This window comes from Urocampus carinirostris, chromosome 14 (assembly GCF_059441175.1).
Source record: "Urocampus carinirostris isolate Australia breed hairy pipefish chromosome 14, RoL_Ucar_1.0, whole genome shotgun sequence".
NCBI classification, from domain to species: Eukaryota; Metazoa; Chordata; class Actinopteri; order Syngnathiformes; family Syngnathidae; genus Urocampus; species Urocampus carinirostris.
Genome location: NC_142362.1, coordinates 19,447,152 through 19,463,586, shown reverse-complemented (window position 1 = coordinate 19,463,586; position 16,435 = coordinate 19,447,152).

Genomic DNA, 16,435 nt, shown 5'->3' with positions numbered 1-16,435 from the left:
AATAAATAAATTAATAATACAAGGCTGCCACCTGGTGTGAGGGATGTGCCATTACTCTGTAATTTTATCTGAAAAAAAGACTGCCACCTAGTGTGGCGGATGTGCAATTACAGTCTATTTTCATTATGAATAAATAAATCAATAAATCAATAAAAGTCTGCCACCTAGTGTGATGGATGTGCAAATGTACTCTCATTTCATCTGAAATAAAGGGGAAAGACCACCACCTACTATGTTAAATGTGCAATTACACTGAAATTTAATGTGCGAAAAAAGACTGCCACCTTCTGTTGCAGATGTGCATTAACAGTCTGTTTTTACTCAAATAAATAAATGGCTGCCACCTGCTGTTGCAAATGTGCAATTACATTCTCATTTCATCTGATATGAAGGAAAAAAGAAGACCACCACCTATTATGTTGGATCTGCAATTACACAGTATTATTATCTGAAAAGATGCTGCCACCTACTGTGATGGATGTGCAATTACACTCTTTTTCATCTGAAATTCATAAAAGGAAAAAAGGCCTCCATCTACTATGGTGGATGTTAAATGACAACCTCGATTAAAAGTAATCGGAAAGTTATAAAAAAAGACTGCTGCCTCCTTTAATAGATGTGCAATTACACTCTTATTTGGTGTAGAAAAAATAGAAAAGACACTTTTGACGGATGTGCAATTTGACCAAAAATGCAATAAAACAAAAGCATTTTCAGTAATGCAAATCACAGTCTTCTTTATTTTTCTCATCTTACTTTTTTTAAGGCTTTACTTTTGTTTATGTATTTTTTCTTTTCTTACTTTTTTTCACGTCCCTCATTTTTCTTGTCTTACTTGTTTCGTCTTTCTTTTTCAAGACTCACTTATGTGTCTTTTTTCACCTCTCAATTTTTTAACATCTTTTTTTGCACGTCTTTTTTTCGCATCCTATTTTTTCACGTCTTACTTTTTCACGTCTTTCCTTTCAGGCCTTATTATTTGCATGTCTTTTTGTCGGATCTCAGTTTTACATTTATTACTGTTTCCTTCTTTTCTCACGTTTTTTTTCAGATCTTTCTTTTGTGCACGTCTTTCTTTTTTCACCTCTTTTTCACATCTCACTTTTTGCTCGTCTTTCTTTTTAGCACGTGTCGTTTCAGATATCACTTTTCACGTCTTACCGTTTCTTCTTTTTCAGATCCTCCTTTTTTCACCTCTCACCTTGTGCATCACCCTCCCGCACCCCCCTCCCGCTAAACACTTTGCACTTGCTTTGACATTTTTACAGCTGCCAGTTTTTCCACATTTGCAAACTTTTCACTTCATCATCTTCAGTTTATGAATCCTGCAACGCGCGCTTTGATTTAGGGATAAAGAAAAAAAAAGCTTGTGAAAGATGTACACGCTGCCGTCACGCTTTATTACGTTTTATGAGCACATTGACGGACGCGTGCGTGAGGGAGACCCGAGATTTATGGCCGCACATGGACACAAAAGCATTCAATTCCGCTTTCAAATACAATGCAAAAGGAAAAATTACAACGTTAACGACATGTATTATATCAAATAATAGAAAAAAATAGAATAATTTCACTCATTAACAACTGCGTTAAAAGTATGTTGTCATAACAAAAAATAATATTTAAAGACACATAACAATTGCAATTGGTTCTACAAAAATGCCAAATGAACTCAAAGTATACAGTTGTCAGGTGTAAATACTTAAAAAATAGGGGGGAAAACACTTATAATAGGAACATTTCTAAAATTAGGGGTTACAAATTAATTAACTACGGAGACTCAAAGTAACCAAAATGCAACCATTGAGAAAAGGAAGAAAAAAGATATCAAAAAGGAAAGGAAAAAGAAAAAAAGAAAAAAAAGCAGAGGAAAAGAAAAGAAGAAAAAATATAAAAAGAAAAGAAAATGTTGGAAAAAAAACACAAGAAAAGAAAAAGAAAAAGTAAAAAGAAGACAAAAGGAGAAGAAAGATGAAAAATGAAGACAAATAGGAACGAAAAAGAAGGAACGGAAGAGGGGGAAACAAAAGAAACAAAATAAGATTAAACAAATAACAGAAAAAGAAAAATCAAGAAAACAAGGAAAAAATGAAAAAATATATAGAGGAAAAGAAAAAAGAAAAAGATAAAAGAAAAGAGAATAGAAAAAGGGACTACGGGACAAAAAAAGAAAAAAAAAGAAAGTGTTAAGGTGTAGCATATCTCCCACCACCAGAGGGCCCCAACTGGCGTTTTGAATAGTCATCCTGAACCCTTAAAAAGGACATTTTTGATCGGAATACTGTCCGGTCATTTTCAGTTCTCCTGTCCTCTTCCTTGTGTCATTTTTAGCACCACGCCATGTTTGTTTATTTCGGGTTTCTTTGTTACTTACCTACTTGCATTTTCCAGTTCCAGGTTTTGTTTTTTTGTTTGGGTATTTTGTTAGTTCTTTTGTGCCCAATTGTTTGTTTGGTACTTCAGTTCTCATTTTGTAAATAATTACTGTCCTTGTTTTGAACACCTGCACTTCCTGCCTTCTTCACGTGGGTTCATCATCGCCACTAAAAGACAGACAAGAAAAAAGGAAAAGAAAAGAAAGGGGGGAAAGGGGAAAAAGAAGATGTAAGGGGGAAGAAAAAAGAAAATGAAATATGAAGAAAAAAGATGAGAAAAAGAGAAAGAAAAGTAAGGAAAATAGAAGACAAAATAGAAAATAACAAAACAAAGATTATTATTTGATATTTGGACAAGATATTTGTTGGAAGTACCCATAGCAGCAGGATTACATATATTATAATGATAAAATACATGTAAAATTTAAAAGACGTGATAAAGCATGAAATATACTCCGTTTTTCATTGGAAATCCTTTTCCACTGATTTTTTTTCTTTTTTTTATTGACGATGGGCTGCATGACATGTTTTTTAACGGGTGAGAAAGGATTCCCGGCCGACAAATTGCCCGTGACGATTCACGGCTGAATGGCAGCTAGCTAACGGAAAGGATGCGCTCTCGCTCATCACGTTTTGGAGACCGAAACTAATCAAGGACAGCAAAAGTCACGTGATCCACCCGGGGCATCTGGAATCCATCGGCCGGTCGGGCCGAGGCGGCCCTGGGAGGGTTTTAGGGGGGCGGTCGGGGGTTTGGGGGAACGACCCTTCGCCCGTACCGTCCAGCTGTTTATTTGGGCAGCCGCAAACGCTGTTATGAAAGCTGGATTTGCAGAATATCCTTAACAATAATCCACGGATAAGGGAGGGATTTTCTTTTTTTTTTCATTTCACACCCCGGAACGCTTCGGTCTGGCTCCGTCATCGCTTTTCCAGAAATTGAAACCAGATCGGAGGGCGGAAGTCGGCCTCTGAAGGACTGACGACTGGATCATGCTGAGGATGTTATTTTTTTTCAGAAATAAAGACTAAATTGTCCATCCATTTCGTTTCACACCTGTCCCCAGCCACTTTGTCCAGCTCTTTCGACATGATATAAAGGGTTCCCAGCCCAAAGATTCTCAAGTGTTTCTCATGTCGTCTTTGGAGTCTTCCCCAGGCGGGACATGTCTCCAAGGAGGCGTCCAGGGGCCATTCTGACCTTAGACGGAATATTGATTGTACATTGATAAAATGCTGACATTTGTCCAGCCTATCCAGAAGGATTCAAGGAATTTTCAGGTCATAGTCTATGCTGTGTGTCCTAAGTCAGCTTTGGAGTTTACTGCCAGCAGGTTCAAGTCATCATGGAGGTGTCCAGGGGCTATCCGGACCAAATGCCTGAATCCCATCAGCTGAAATGTTCTCACCGGTGTCTCTTTGGTTGCCCTGGTTAAATGCTCGAGCCAGCTCACCTTAGATGGAATTTTGATTCCACATTGATAAAATGCTGACATTTGTCCAGCTCATCTAACAGGATCTGAGAAATTCTCAGGCCAGAGTCCTTTCAATCTCTTGTGGCCCAGGACATATCCCCATGGAGGTGCCATCTGGACCAAACACCTGAGCCGCTTTAACTAAGATAAGATGTTGTCTGTTAATTGATAAACTGCTGACATTCAACGGGATCTAAGGGATTTCCAGGCCAGACTCTTTCTAGTGTCTATATTTTTCCTCGGGGTTTCTTGTGGGAAGAATATGTCTCCATAGAGGTGTCTAGGGGGCATTCGGACCAGATGGCTGAGCCCCACCAGTTGAGCTTTTTGGAGAGAACGTCGTTGGGCGAGGCCCCAAAATATAGGCAGAGAAAAGATATGGCAAAAAGAGAACTCTCTTTATTGCATTCGGGTTCAAAGTTCCAGAAGTTCAACATTGGCCTTTATAGTGTCCTCAAATAAAGTCAAAATATCTCGTGAAGGTCGCCCGTCCCGGCTCCCTCAGCATATCAGAATGTGACCTCTTGCAACAACGTCATCCCACGACCTTCACCAGTTGCCCACATACTTATCCTTAATTATTATCCACATACCATAATAAACTGTTCTCTCCATTGTGTCCTGAAATGTCTTTGAGTCTCTTCCTGGCAAGACATGTCCAAAATCAGGCACCCTGGAGGTCTCAATACAACATGCCCGAGCCCTCTTAGCTGAGAAGAAATATTGATTGTCAACTGATTAACTGCTTACACTTAGCCAGCTCATACTACAATAGTCAAGCAATTTCCATGTCCCCTCTGTCGACCTTGGAGTCTCCTGACAGCAAGAGATGTCACCAGCCATGCCTCCTCAGCTGAGACAATCTCTGGAGTTCTTCTTGGTGTGTTTTGCCAGTGGGATATGTCTCAGGGAAGGCGTCCAGGGGCCCTCAAGACCAGATGTCTAAGCCACCATTACTATTACCTATTAGTGGTAAACTGATAAACTGTTGACATATGTCCAACTCATCCGACAGGGTTCAAGGAGTTTCAAGGCCGTAGTCTCTGCTGTGTTTCCTAAATCAGCTTTGGACTTTACTGCCATGAAGGTGTCTAGGAGCTACCTGGACCAGATGCCTTAGCACCATCACCTGAAAAGTTTTCTTTAGTGTCTCCTGGATTGTCCTTAAATTCTCCTCCTGGTAAGACATATTCCAAAGGGGGCGTCGGAGGGTCCTTTGGACCAGATGCCCAATCCACCTCACTTGAGATGGATTATTAACTGTAAACTGATAAACGTCTGACTTTGGTCCAGCTCATCTGATAGGATTCAAGGGATTTCCATGCTATAGTCTCTTTATTGTGTCTCCTACTGGCGGGACATGCCACCAGGGCGTCCCAGGGACAACTGGAACAGATGCCTGAGCCACCACAGCTTAGACAAAACATTGAATGGTGACATACACAACACTTTTCTCTCAAGAAGATGAATATGTTTGAAAAGTCTTTCTTGATTTTTTTAAACAGTGTCCACAAAAAGGAGATTTGGTTGTCCCACCGTCCCCAGACAGTCAGCTTGGATCCCGATTGTGATCATGTGGTGGACAAACGATAGACCTGAGGGACACGCCGCCCAAAAAATGAAAACTATTGAGACGAGACAAATAAAAGACAAAATTACAAGCTGCTGACATGTCTCGCCAATTTCTCACTGCGCCTCATTGGACGAGGGACGAACTGACAAAAAAAAACAAAACAACAGATGGTCGACAAATCCCAACGGCTGGGCCTCATATTCTCCAAACTCCAAAAATGATCTCAGGCAGACATTTTTTCACTTCTGTGATTTGTGGCCGCTAGCCAAAAACATAGCAACGAATCTGATTGGCTACCATTTGAAGCGCGTAATCGAAGTGGTGGATACATAACGAAGTCACAACACGGAGGCCGTAGGTAGGAAAAACAACGTGAAAATGTGAAAAAAATTCTACCACCTGCGTAACCACCTAGACCACATTTTAGCAGGTCTAAATTCCAGTCCGTTTGCAGTTTGGACAATGTCATACGAGTCGCAGAAATAAAAGAAAAATCGATGCGAGAAGATCAATAGTAAGAAAAAAAATAGCTTCCACTGCCTTTGCCACAACTTAGACCAGGCTTTATGTCATGATTGCTAACTCTGGTCACCTGGAGCAATCATGTGGACGCCTTCTGATTGGCTGATGCTTCCTTCTTTAGACCTCTTCGTCAGAGGTTACGATTGTAACTGTGTGACTCTCCTGATTACCTGTTTCGCCTAGAACTCTGTTTATCTGCCTGCCTCCGACCCGACCTGCTTCCGTCCCACGCTACAAACTTCTCTCCAGCCCCGGTAAACTTGACCTGCTTGACTTCCGCACTCCGATTGGCTACTTGATCCGAAGCTATCTTCCCGGCTCCGCCGCTGACGTCTGACAGACATCACGTCTCCTGCAAGCCCTGTATGCTTCCAAAATAAAGAACTGTAATGAACGCTCTGGGGTTTCCTGGTCTGTTCTGGTCTCTTGATACTTTATCTGGTCTAATAGTCTAATTGTCCATCCATCCATCCATCCATCCATTATCCGTACCGCTTATCCTCAGTAGGGTCGCGAGGGTGCTGGAGCCCATCCCAGCTATCTTTGGGCAGTGGGCAGGGGACACCCTGAACTGCTAGGCAGCCAGTAGGTTAGCACACAGGAACAGACAACTCACTCGCTCATTCCCATCCTAGGGACAATTTGGACCAGACAATTAACCTAACATGCATGTTTTTGGAATGTGGGAGGAAACCGAAGTGCCCGGGAGAAAACCCATGCAAGCACAGGGAGAACATGCAAACTCCACACAGGAAGGTTCTATCTCATGACCTCAGAACTGTGCCCCACACGCGCTAACCACTGCGCCGCCGTGTTGCCCTAGTCTAATTGTCTTGTTACCAAATTTCCAGCAGCATCAATTACAATACTGTGTAAGTATTTGCCACCTTCCTGAATTCTATGTTTTTTTAATGCATATTTATCACTCAAAGGTTTCAGATCATCATACCAATTTTAATGTCACACAGAGACCCCCCAATGAATTTTAAAATGCACTTTTGAAAATGTCAAATCTATTTATTTATGCACAAAAATATCTGTCCCTATGTAAAGTAATTGAAAAAAATTGAGGAAAAAAAATCAGTCCGAGAAAGGTCACAAAGCCATTTTCCAGGCTGTAGGGCTCCAGGAAACCACTGTCAGAGCCATTATCTACAAATTGAGAAAACTGAGAGCAGTGAAAAACCTTCCGAGGAGTGGTTGACTAACTAATATCACTTTAAACGTGCGACGACGGCTCATCCAGGAGGTTACAGAAGAACCTTGAAAAACATCCAAGGAACTGCAGGCCTTGATGGCCTCAGTTAAGGTCAGTGTTCAGGACTCCACTATAAGAAAGACACTGGCCAAAAACCACTGCTGTCAAAGAAGAACACAAAGAGTCGTCTCATATTGGCTAAAAAGCATCTTGATTATCGTCGAGACTTTGGAGAAGCATTCTGTGGACTTGTGAGTCAAAACATTTTGGAAGGTGTGCAGCTCGTTTCATCTAGCGTAAAAATGGCACAAGACAAATGAACATGATGCCAACACTGAAGCATGGTGTTGGCAGTGTGATGATCCGGGGCTGCTTTGCTGCCTCAGGACCAGGACAACTTGCTGAGGTTCACGGAATAATGAATTCTTGTGTTTACCAGAAGATTCTGCAGGAAAACGTCCGGCCATCAGTTCCTGCCCTCAAACTCTATTGGATCATGCAGCAGAATTACGATCCGAAATACACAAGTCCATCTCTGAATGGCTTAAAAATACAAAATGAAGGTTCTCCTGAATTGTCCTTGTCATGATTGCTGATTCGGGGCACCTGCGAATGCCCCGTTGGCGCCAACAACCATTTACTCTTTTTAAAGCTCCGGCTTCCAAGAGGAAGCCGTCAGACCGTCCTGCGAACCTACGCTTTTACTAGGCAAGCACCGTAACCTCCGACAATCTCCTGCTCTGTTTTCTCCTGCCTGATTACCTGTCGCCGACCTGTTTCTGGACCCGTTTCTGCCCTGCTCTTCCGTCCCGGCCATCGACCTGTTTTGCCCTGTTTCCTGCCTGATACTTGTTGCCAACCTTTTTCCTGGACTCGATTACCGCCCTCGCTTCCCTGTCCCGGCTACCGACCAGCTTTCCTGCCACCCGCGACTGTTCCCGCTCGACACGGAAGTGCCACTTCCGCGTTCCTGCCATCAGCTACCCGTGTCCGACGATCGTCGGATCGTGGAAGCAAGCACTGCTCTCTTTTTCAATAAAACTGAGTTAAACGAACTCTATTGGGTCCTGTCTCTGTTTCTGGCTTGTGACAGTCCTTCAACTTCTGGTTCTGGAATGTCCAAGTCACAGTCCGAATTGAAATGCAATTGAGATTCTGTGTTGTGACTTTTAACTGGCAGTTCATGCAAAAAACAATAAAAAAACTTCAATATGGCAGATTTGAAAAAAAATTGCAAAGAAGAGTGGGCCAATATTCCTCCATAGGGTTGTGAAATTATCATAAACTCATGATTTCTGTTCTCGCTGCCAAAGGTGGCCCGACTCGCTATTAGGTTCACGGGGCAATTACTTTTCACGGCACTGTATGAGTAGGACAAGGGTCCAGCCAAAAATGTCCTAAGATGGGCTCCTTGGCGGGGGAATTCCTGAAAAGTTGGACAAGGGGGCTCGCCAAGTCCTTCAAGTCCTCCGAGCTGGACCTCATCTGGACATGATTTGTGCACAGTAACATTGGAAGAGGAAACCCATTCCAGATTAAAGAAGAAAGGTGGACACTTTTCTTGAGATAAGAGCTTGGATTTTGTCATTTGGCGTCCCGGCCTGCCACCTCCGCTTTTCCCCAGCGTCCCTCAGGCCGGGCCCCTGACACTTCCAATTTCCGCTCAGCGGGGCCCTCGGGGGCCCTCAGAATGAAACAGGGGAAAAGGGGGGGCAGTTGTGGTGGCAGACGCTCCTTTCTAGGCCTGCATGCCCAACTTCAAACTTCAAACTCCAAACGGAAAGTTTGGGGTTAGAACTAAACCTGAGACCTTGAGACTCTGAGTCATCTACTGCCTCATATATTTTTCATTTATATTTTACTTAATCAGATGTTTTTTGTTCAACATAGTTTTTTTTAAATTATATTTGCTTTTGCAATTAAAGCCCCGATATGTAATTGCTGGCCACTAGATGGTACTGTATCGTCTAATGCAAACGAAAAACAGTGCCACAGAGCATTATATGTAACAGTTTTTTTCCAAAATTTTAATTATATTTGATTTTATTTCTATTTAATTGATCCATTTTATTTATTTGTATTTAATAAATTGTATTTACATTTGTTTAATCATATATATTTAGTTATATCAAACGTATTTCATATATTTATACAGCAATAATTCGTTAAATTGCATCCATTTATTTTAATTGTATTTATTATTTTGTATTTTATTTCTTTTATTCATGATTGATTAATCTTCTTTTGGTGTTTCATTTATTTATCTAAATTTGCTACATTTTATATATTAATTTCTATTTTATTAAAACATGTTTTTATGTTTTATTTAAATTTATTCATTTTTACTGAACACATTTTATTTATTTATATTTTTTATTTAAATCTGTTTTATTTGATATGTTATTATTTTTTTATTTAAAAAGTAATTTATCATTTTTTATTAATATTCTATTTAATTTGTTACATATTATATTTTCAGTTTTATTTTGATATTATTTTTTAATGTTTCATTGTATTCATTTTTAATTGATCCATTTTATTTATTTGTATGTAATGTATTTAAGTATTTTAATTCTGTACATCATGTTTTTTAAATTATCTTTTTTTTTTTAATTCATCAATGTTATTTTATTTGTATCTCATCCCAATTTGTTTTGTCATTACCTTGTTAAATTATTTTCAAATTATTATTTTTTGCTTTAAAGTATTGGATCTATTTGTATATTAATCACTTTTACTTATATTTCCTTTATTTTATTTAAATTAGTTATTTTTTATACATTTATTTTCATTTTATTTAATTTTCTAATGTCCTCTAATTTTATTTTATTTTTTAAATTTGATTTATATTTATGTTGATTATATTATATTTTATTATATATTATAATCGATTTATTTTTTTAATTATTTTTGTATTTATGGACGATACAATAAAACGTTTTTGGGTGATTAAGGCGAAAAGAAAGAACGGATTATTTTTGTATCTATTTTTGAGTGAATCCTCCAAGTAGTCAAAAGAGTCCTACACAAAATATTTGATGTCATAAAAATGTCCAAAACATAAAAGATTGACACGATTAAAATCTTCCCGAAAACAAACCATAAAATCTTTTACTCGGATCGTCGTCAAAGACAAATAAAAAGCTGAAACGGGTCTTCAAAAAATAAAAGCAGATCAAGCGCCCGTGCGCCTGCCAGATCCATTGAAGTCCTTTATGACCCCTTTTATTTTGGCGATCCGTTTTTTGTGCTGACAGAAGGACAGGAAAACAAATAAAGCGGCAGATGCGCAAAATCATTACCAAAAAGAACGGCGTCTTGTTTTCATTATCACTATTTAACGGCACGTTTGTCTTCTCGTTTGGATGCTAGCGCGTGTCGCTCATCTGCGAAGAAAATCGGCCATTTTATCACTTTTTGGGTCTAAAAAAATGCAACTTTTCCACGTGGCCTTTCAGGTCTTGTGCAGGATTACCTGATTGCATGAGACCAAGCGTGAGGATCGTCGTGCACGAAGGGGAAGCGGGCGGGAACGCAGCCCGTGCCAATCCGTTGGGATGCCCGTCGCCTTTGATGAGGCTCAAAAACCGAGATCAAGACGAGGAACACTGGCTTCCTTTCTTCCTTCCGACCATAAATTTTGAAAAGTGGCGATGAGACAAAAGAAAATAATCCCATCTGTGTCCAACATTCGGCGGCCATCTTGACTGTACACGGGGGCCCAGATGTTGGACGGGACCAGAAACCCGAGAGCCTTTGTTGCGCTTGCAAGATCCAAACTTGCTCCTTAGATCTTGTCTTATTTTTTTTCTTTTTTGTCAGTAACTTCCTTTTCTTTCCTTCAAGGTGCTTGTCCTTCTCAAATTTGATGAATGGACGGAAATCTAAAACCTCAAATTAACTGGCCGAGATTCCAAAAGTCAGCTTTCTTTGGCCTTCCAAGAACGTTCCGGCTACATGCTAAACACTCCATTCACATTTTGTTCAGTTAGAGATAGATAGTGTCCCCACATATTGTGTGTTGTCTGACTTACATGTTTTGTTCAGTCATTTAGTGTTCCAACATATCATGTGTTGTGTCTTTCACATTTTGGTATGATAGTTAGTGTGTCAAAATATCCTGTGTTGTCTTCCTCTCATGTTTTATTCAGGTAATGTTTTAACATATCTAGTATTGTCTCTTGTTTTGTTCAGTTAGAGCTTGCAAGTGAACCGATATACCCTTCTTGGATTTTCTTTCTTGTCTTAGTTCAGTCAGAACCCTTTGGTGTTCCACATATCCGGTGTTGTCTCTTTTTCAGGTTTGGTTCAGGTAGTGTAACAACAAATAATGCATGGTCTTCCTTTCATGTTTTGTTAAGTTAGTGTTCCATCATATCCTGGGTTGTTTTTTCAGGTTCTGTTCAGTTATTAATTGTTCAGAGATATACCGTGCTTTCTTTTCATGTTTTCTTCAGTTAATTAGTGTTTAGAGATATACTGTGTTGTCTTTTCTTACAGTTCCAACATAATCTGTGTTGTCTTCTTCGCATGTTTTGTTCAGTTAGTTAGATCGAGTTTCAACAAATTGTTCAATGTCTTTGTTCTATATTTTCTTCAGTCAGAGTTGTTTTTTTAACGTATCCTGTGTTGTCTTATTTTCAGGCTTTGTTCAGTTAGAACTCGTTAGTTTGTCAGCCTGGTATGTCATGGTATTGTTGTCATGGCACTCTCGTTCTGTCCACATGTGGGAATGTTTCCTGCTCCATCTTACATTCATGTTTTGTTCTGCTAGGTAATTTTGGGAACATTAAGTAGTTCCAAAATTCATGTGTTAGTATGTTCACATCTACTTGATATGTTTTTTTTAATATAAAAATTGGTATTTCAACACATTCTTTGTTATTGTCTTTCATGTTTTGTTCAGTTAGAGGTCGTAAGTGTCCCAACATATACTGTGTTGTCTTTTTTGTGTTCTATTATGTTGGTGTGTTGGTGTTTGGAGGAATTTTTTGCTGTATATTTTGTGTTTTGTTCAGTTAGTTAGAGTGTGTTGTCCTCCTTTCTTTTTTTGTTCAGTTGGAGTTGGTTCTCCAACATATCCTGCGTTGTCTTGTTTTCATGATTGGTTCAGTTGTTAGGTAGTGTTTTAAAATATCCAGATTTGTCTTCCTTTCATGTTTTGATCAGTTGGATCCAGATCTATCATTGTGTGATTCAGTTCGCTGTGTCCCCTTAGTTTTGTGTTTTGTTCAATTACAATTAGTTAGTATACCAACACATTTTGTGTTGCGTTCCATGTTTTGTTCAGTTAAAGCGTGTTATCATCTTAAAATATGCGGCCTTGTCTTATTTTTCCGTTTTTCCCCATTAGAGTTGGTTTTCCAACTCTTCGGCATTGTAGTCTTTCATGTCTTGTTCAGTTAATTCGGTACCGTTTTAAAATATCCTGCATTGTATTCTGTTTATATTTTGTCATGTCCGCTGGTTGGTGTTGGAACACGTTGTTGTTGTACTATCCACATGTATGTTCTCGTGTCCTCTTTGTTTCATGTTTTGTTCCGTTAGATATATTTGGTGATTAAACTTTGTGTTTCAGGAATGCGTCGTCGAGCCGTAACGTTGATGTCTTTGAATTCTGAAGATCCTAATTAACTTCCTTGTTCTGTTTCTGTACCTTATCCAATACAGACTCATTTTCTGTGAATAAATCCTTTTCACAAATCTCTTTTTGCGTCTGCGCGTAGATCACATTTGCTTCTCCGGCCACGACCGAGAACTGACAGGAAGTCAGTCGAATCACGAGATGGCGAGAAAAAGGAGATTTCTGAGGAACATCTGATCCAGAAGCTCCAAAGAAAGCCAGAAAAAAATGTTCTCTTTGATCCGAAGCGTCAGAGGGCAGCGTCACCTCCGTTCCAACTGGTTTCCAACTCGTGCCAGCTCCAAAAAAATCAAACGGCAGCGAAGCCCGAGGGGCGAAAACGATATTCTTCAGGCTGCCCTTTCTTGTGTGTAGGTGGGGGGGCTGGTAATGTCTTGACTTCTGCTTATAAGCAAAAACAGCTTTCGTCTTTTCTTCTTCAAAATCATACCCTCAAAATTGAAAACAATGTGGAAAATGGACAATTCATATGTGTCAGCGCAACAAGAAATTTGATTCGGAAGGGTGATTAGTTTACTTTCGTGACTACATTTTTTTTTTGTGGGACATTTTTTATAGTGGTGAAAAAATATTCCAAATAGTGCAAATACTGGCAGTCTGCAGGACTATAAACTTAAAAAATCTTGAATTGTTTTAATAAATGCTCATTTGGGATAAAAGTTCTGTACCTTTTTTTTGCATGTCGTCCAAATGTGAAACAGACATGCCCCACCTCCTCTTTTTGAGCAAGTTGCCAATTTAATAAGGCCGCAAAACCTGGTCAGCCATTTTACGGGTCGCTTTAACGAGGTCCAAAACATGGCTTAAAATCCACGCCAGCGTGACCTGACCTGAAGTGAGCTGAGCAATGTTGAGAAATCAGAAGAAGAGGAACCAGGAGAGGAGAAGAAAAGAACAGATGAAGATGACAAGAAGTCGAAGAGAAAAAAGGAGACAGTGTAAGAAGAAGATGAGAAGAAGAGAAGAGGAAGAAGGTGAAGACAAGAAGATGGAGGGTAGAGAAGATGACAAGAACATGAGAAAAAAAAGAAGATGATAGGAGGGAGAAGGAAAGGATAAGGAGAAATAAGTGACCAGAAAATGACAAAAAAAGGATACAAGGTTAAAAGAAGGCAATGAAGAAGAAAAAATGAGCAGAGAAGAAGAAAATGAATAAAATAAAAAAGAGAATATAAAGAAAAGAAGATGAGAGCAAGGAAAAGAAAGGAGGTTGAGGGGGAAAAGATCACCAGAAGATGACAGAAAAGGGAGACAAAGGAAAAGAAAAGATGAAGAGAAGATCAGAAGAAGAGAAAATAACAAAATTAGAAGGAGGCAGAAGAAAGTATAACATAAAGAGGAGAAAGATGAAAGAAATAAGAAGATGAAAAGCCAAAAAGAAATGAGAAGAAAAATGAAAGAATGAGAAAGATATAGTAAAATGATGAAACAGTAGAAGAGAAGAGAAATGGATGAAGAGAAGATCTGAATAGAAGATGATAAGAAGATAAGAAAAAGAAAAATATGAGAAAATGAGAAGCACAAGGAGAAGACGAAATGAGAAGGAGAAAGGTCAAGAATAGAAGAAAATTGAGAAGATGACAAGGATAAGTAGGAAGAGAAAAAAAGATTAATAGAAAACGAGAAGAAAAAGAAGGGAGGAAAAGAGACGTGAAAGAGTTGCAGATGACCAGAAGAAATTGGAAGCTGGCAAGAAGGTGGAAAGAGAAGATGAAGAGAGAAGATTAAAAGGAGATAAGAAGCAATAAAAAGAAAGAAGAAAATAATAGGTGAGAGGTAAAAGAAGAGAAGATAAGGAATAGTAAATGATGAAAGGAGAAAAAGTAAGATGACCAGAAGATGGGAATAAACAGGATAATAGAAAAATGTGATAAGTAGAACACAAGAAGAAAGGGAGGAGAAAACGATGAGAAGAAGAGAAGCCTGGGGCGACGAGTGGCGTCAAGAGTTTTTGTAACAATTTCACGGCTGCTTTCTCGCAAACGTAGTCACTAGCTCGTAAAAGTTTTTACGAGCCCCACAAAAAACACAAACTCACATTTTCTTCGTCAGCGACATTTGAAAAACTCGATCGCACGTGAAGACAGGAAGTGTTCGAAGAAGACTTCTCGTGGCAGGACTACATTGATGCTCACTGTAGAGCACACCCATTTTGCAAATTTTTTTCCATCTCTTGGAAATTTATTTTCAAACATTTTCTCGCCATGAATCAATTTCTTAAATCAATTTACAAGCAAACAAGTTATTCATTTCCTTATTTTCTTCACGAGGCCTCCTACAACCCCCTTTAATCCAAAACGTGGACGTCTGCTGCTATCTAGCGGCTAAAGAGAGTATTGCAACTGGGTCGCAAACGCAAACGGGTCGAATTAAATAATAAACCTGAAAAATACAAAAAACAACTATTACTCAACGATTTAATAACTTGTTAAATATACAAGATTTTAAATAACACTTACAAATCATAAAAAGGAAAGTTACATTTGGTCAAATATTTCCATCCCTATGGTACATTTTTATATCGTTATAAAACGCCAATGTGTAATATAGGGTCACTAGCAGGGTTGGGTAGGGTTACTTTAACTTGATTACTTTTAATTACTTTTGGATTACTCCAATACCAAATATGCTAATAAAAGACAAAAGAAACTAAATATGAATAAAATTACTAAATTTTGTGCAGGCTTGGGAGTAACGGAATACATGGAACGGCAAAAATGACGTTGGCAAGCTGTTTGGATTTATTTTCATTTTGTTTCTGTCGCATTTTATGTTAGTTTTGCCGGAGATCAAAGAGATCAAAGCAAGGAGAGAAAGCTTACCACGTGTTGTGAGTCATAATTTTATTCACATTTAGTTTATTTTGTCTTTTATTGGCATATTTGGTATTGGAGTAATCCAAAAGTAATTGAAAGTAATCAGGTTAAAGTAACCCTACCCAAACCTGATCACTAGATGGCATTGTACTGTCAAATTCGAGCGTAAAACAGTACTCTAGAGGACAGTGTAGCAGCAAGTTGCCAGACAAACACGGCGGTGACCTTTGGTAGGGATTCCACTATGTAAAAGAAATACAATGAGAATCTGATTGTGCCGACTATGTTGTATGGTGCAGAGACATGGAGCCTGATCGCAGATTTGAGAAGGAAATTACATGTTTTTGAGATGACGTGTTGGAGAAGTGTGGTAGGAGTGACAAGATTAGATAGATTGAGAAATGAAATAGTGAGAGACAGAACTGGAGTCGTAGTGGAACTGAGCAAGCCTGTGGATAAGAAAGTACTCGGCTGGTTTGGACACTTGGAGAGGATGGATGAAGAGTGAATTTTGAAGAGGATCTACAGAAGAGAAGTCAATGGAAGGACACCAAGAGGAAGGCCGCGATTGATGTGGATGGATGGTGTTATGAGTGCACTGCAGGAAAGAGGTCTAAATATTGTAGGTAGGTAGGTAGGTAGGTAGGTAGGTAGGTAGGTAGGTAGGTAGGTAGGTAGGTAGGTAGGTAGGTAGGTAGGTAGGTAGGTAGGTAGGTAGGTAGGTAGGTAGGTAGGTAGGTAGGTAGATAGATAGATAGATAGATAGATAGATAGATAGATAGATAGATAGATAGATAGATAGATAGATAGATAGATAGATAGATAGATAGAT